A 5,144-nucleotide genomic window follows, 5' to 3' on the forward strand; every position below is an offset into this window, starting at 1 on the left:
TTCTCAGTTCCTATGCTTCCAGGCTGATGTTTTGGTCACTTTTGAATGCTGGCGGTACTCTCACTCTAGTGGTAGCATGAGACGGAGTCTACAACCCACACAAGTGGCTCAGGTAGTGCAGTTCATCCAGGATGGCACATCAATGCGAGCTGTGGCAAAAAGGTTTGCTGTGTCTGTCAGCGTAGTGTCCAGAGCATGGAGGCGCTACCAGGAGACAGGCCAGTACATCAGGAGACATGGAGGAGGCCGTAGGAGGGCAACAACCCAGCAGCAGGACCGCTACCTCCGCCTTTGTGCAAGGAGGTGCACTGCCAGCGCCCTGCAAAATGACCTCCAGAGGCGGGACTCTTTCCAGAAACAAGTCTCTCACTGTTGCCGCTTGCTATAGACCACCCTCTGCCCCCAGCTGTGCCCTTGACACCATATGTGAATTGATTGCCCCCTATCTATCTTCAGGGCTTGTGCTGCTAGGTGACCTAAACTGGGACATGCTTAACACCCCGGCCATCCTACAATCTAAACTTGATGCCCTCAATCTCACACAAATTATCAATGAACCTACCAGGTACAACCCCAAATCCGTACAATCCAGAAGAAAAATAAACGCACACCTATTTAGGCGAGGTGCTGGCTAGCGGAGTAGAAAACTTGAAAATAAAGGAGAGCTCAGATGCAAATCCGTAAACACGGGCACCCTCATAGATATCATCCTAACTAACTCGCCCTCCAAATACACCTCTGCTGTTTTCAATCAAGATTTCAGCGATCACTGCCTCATTGCCTGCATCCGTAATGGGTCTGCGACCAAACGACCACCCCTCACCACTGTTTAACGCTCCCCAAAACACTTCTGCAAGCAGGCCTTTCTAATTGACCTGGCCGGGGTATCCTGGAATGACATTGACCTCATCCCGTCAGTAGAGGATGCCTGGTTATTCTTTAAAAGTGCCTTCCTCACCATCTTAAATAAGCATGCCCCATTCAAAAAATGTAGAACTAGGAATAGATATAGTCCTTGGTCCACTCCAGACCTGTATGCCCTTGACCAGCACAAAAACATCCTGTGGCGTTCTGCATTACCATCGAACAGCCCCCGTGATATGCAACTTTTCAGGGAAGTTAGGAACAAATATACACAGGCAGTTAGGAAAGCTAAGGCTAGCTTTTTCAAACAGCAATTTGCATCCTGTAGTACAAACTCAGAAAAGTTCTGGGACACTGTAAAGTCCATGGAGAATAAGAGCACCTCCTACCAGCTGCCAACTGCTCTGAGGCTAGGAAACACTTACCACCGATACATCCACTATAATTGAGAATTTCAATAAGCATTTCTCTATGGCTGGCCATGCTTTCCACCTGGCTACCCCTACCCCGGTCAACTGCCTGGCACCCTCCACAGCAACCCGCCAAAGCCCCCACCATTTCTCCTTCACCCAAATCCAGATAGCTGATGTCCTGAAAGAGCTACAAAATCTGGACCCCTACAAATCAGCCGGGCTAGACAATCGGGACCCTCTCTTTCTAAAATTATCTGCCGAAATTGTTGCAACCCCTATTACTAGCCTGTTCAACCTCTCTTTCGTATCGTCTCAGATTCCCAAAGATTGGAAAGCTGCCCTCTTCAAAGGGGGCGACACTCTTGACCCAAACTGCTACAGACCTATATCTATCCTACCCTGTCTTTCTAAGGTCTTCGAAAGCCAAGTTAACAAACAGATTACAAACCATTTTGAATCTCACCATACCTTCTCCGCTATGCAATCTGGTTTCAGAGCTGGTAATGGGTGCACCTCAGCCACGCTCAAGTCCTAAACGACATCATAACCGCCATCGATAAAAGACATTACTGTGTAGCCTTATTCATCGACCTGGCCAAGGCTTTTGACTCTGTCAATCACCACATTCTTATTCGCAGACTCGATAGCCTTGGTTTCTCAAATGATTGCCTCGCCTGGTTTACCAACTACTTCTCTGATATAGTTCAGTGTGTCAAATCGGAGGGCCTGTTGTCCGGACCTCTGGCAGTCTCTATGGGGGTGCCACAGGGTTCAATTCTCGGGCCGACTCTTCTTCGTATACATCAATGATGTCGCTGGTGATTCTCTGATCCACCTCTACGCAGACGACACCATTCTATATACTTCTGGCCCCTCTTTGGACACTGTGTTAACTAATCTCCAGACGAGCTTCAATGCCATACAACTCTCCTTCCATGGCCTCCAACTGCTCTTAAATGCAAGTAAAACTAAATGCATGCTATTCAATCGATCACTGCCCGCACCTGCCCGCCCGTCCAGCATCACTACTCTGGACGGCTCTGACTTAGAATACGTGGACAACTACAAATACCTAAGTGTCTGGTTAGACTGTAAACTCTCCTTCCAGACTCACATTAAGCATCTCCAATTCAAAATTAAATCTAGAATCCGCTTCCTATATCGCAACAAAGCATCCTTCACTCATGCTGGGAAACATACCCTCGTAAAACTAACCATCCTATCGATCCTCGACTTTGACGATGTCATCTATAAAATAGCCTCCAACACTCTACTCAACAAATTGGATGCAGTCTATCACAGTGCCATCCGTTTTGTCACCAAAGCCCCATACACTACCCACCACTGCGACCTGTACGCTCTCGTTGGTCGGCCCTCGCTTCATACTCATCACCAAACCCACTGGCTACAAGTTATCTACAAGTCTCTGCTAGGTAAAGCCCCGCCTTATCTCAGCTCACTGGTCACCATAGCAGCACCCACTCGTAGCACGCGCTCCAGCAGGTTTATCTCACTGGTCACCCCCAAAGCCAATTCCTCCTTTGATCGTCTTTCCTTCCAGTTCTCTGCTGCCAATGACTGGAACGAACTGCAAAATTCACTGAAGCTGGAGACTCATATCTCCCTCACTATCTTTAAGCACCATCTGTCAGAGCAGCTCACAGATCACTGCACCTGTACATAGCCCATCTATCTATCTCATCCCCATACTGTATTTATTTATCTTGCTCCTTTGCACCCCAGTATTTCTACTTGCACATTCATCGTCTGCACATCTACCATTCCAGTGTTTAATTGCTATATTGTAATGAATTCACCACCATGGCCTATCATTTGCACTCACTGTATATAGACTTTTTGTTTTCTTTTTTTCTACTGTTTTTTTGACTGTGTTTTGTTTATTTCATGTGTAACTCTGTTGTTATATGTGTCGAATTGCTATGCTTTATCTTGGCCAGGTCGCAGTTGCAAATGAGAACTTGTTCTCAACTAGCCTACCTGGTTAAATAAAGGTGAAAAAAAAAATCAAAGCCCTCTGCGAGATTTTAAAACAACAGGAGTATCCATGGAGACACGAGTCTATAGAACTGGGTGAGCTAGCCACAATAAGCTTCCTGATTGGATTCAAAGTTGCAGAGTTAGTAGTTGAAATTAGGTAACTGTGCACAATATTACTATTTACAATACCCCAATGCTTATGAGCACATGTAGCAAAACGATAGCTCGATATGAAACTATTCATAGCATAGGTGGAGCTAAGAACAATGGGTTCCCTACGGGAGTTAACAGAGCTATAAATGGAAATTATATTAACAGGCACAGAATTACTATTTACAATACCCCTATCACCATGGGAAGCTGTGGCGGAATGATATCGTTGCAATTTAATAATGGGAGTAAATACCTTTGATGAGCTTAATTTGATCAGCCATAGCCTCAGCGCTGCCTTATAGTGTTTGAACAGGATCCCGGGACCCAAATGATTAGGGTGGATCCCTCACCGTAGAAGCCACTGGAGAGTTAGTCAGAATATGGGACGAAAGTGCAGATACCTCTGGATCCGATCTTGAAGTTAAATTCCTCAGGGATGAAGGCCCCCAGAACCTCTGGATCCAGGGTGGCAAAGCTGTTTGATGTCTATCTGTTCCGGACTTCCCACCTCCAAGGAAACCTCAATTGCAAAAGGACGCTGCTTTCGAATTCTGCCGCGAGTGACGTGCCTCCATGGCTGTTTGGCAGGATCAAGAATAGGAACATCCACTAAGTCATCCAGAAGCATCCTGCTAACTCCATTTTCCAGGGAAGGGGGAGACCCCTTCAGGGAGGGATGCCTGCAGAGCACCGGCCAGTCGGTTATGGAGAGACGACAAGGCGGCGACACCCATCAGGTCAGAGCGCATCCAGCTACTCCAGAAAAAAAGAAGGTAGGGGGACGTGGAATCCCCAATAGCTTGTGTAAATCCACTACTTGTTTGCTAAGAGTAGCTACTTCGTCTCTGTAGTCCTCTGCGAGCAAACAGTTGCGACATTGAATGTCCAGACAGTCCTCATTGTTCCGGAATAGAGCAAAATAAACAAAGCTGCAGACAATTATAATATTGATGAAAATCCAGTGTCTGCGTTAAGACTAACAGATTTACATGATACACTCATTCGTTTTTTTTATGATTTCTAATTCTAAACCAGCTATGATACTCATTTCACTCTGTAACACAACCTTGTGAGTGAACCACAGGCAAATTTGATCAAGTCTGCTGCAAATTCTCTCTAAAGATGTTGAATATTTCAGTATTTTCCATCTTCCTTTGCACAGTCCCAGGAAAATCAGGTCTTAAGAAACTGGAACCCAGTACTTATACTAAGAGGAACGTGTCAACCACCTGCTTTACTCATTCATTGTGCTTTTCTCTGAACAGTTATAGAATTTCCTTTTTCTGTGCAGCCAGTGCCCTTGAGGTAAATTCTGATCTGTGAACCATCACAATGCAGGCTACTTATTGATGTACCCAATGTAGAGATGCACACAAAACCAGTTTTTGGTTTGAGTACACAATAATCAGAACAAATCCATAGTTTGGGAACCACTGGACTAGAGCATAGACTCAAACTTTCCTATGCTCGTACTTCTTGTGTCATTCACTCAGAACCACTGTCAGTGTATACAGTAGGTTGTTTACAGGAAGAGCAGTCTCTCATACTATATATAGATTTGACAGCCTTGACAACATACCTCATAACATTCTAGATATGCAATTAAATCAACAATCAGTCAAGTGTTTTGATTGCAGTAAATCTTGGCTGTGGGTACAAAGAGCAATGCTCTTTAAATAACCTACAGCATAAAACTTTTCACCCCAGCATACAAGA

This window comes from Salvelinus fontinalis, chromosome 20 (genome assembly GCF_029448725.1).
Source record: "Salvelinus fontinalis isolate EN_2023a chromosome 20, ASM2944872v1, whole genome shotgun sequence".
Taxonomy (NCBI): domain Eukaryota; kingdom Metazoa; phylum Chordata; class Actinopteri; order Salmoniformes; family Salmonidae; genus Salvelinus; species Salvelinus fontinalis.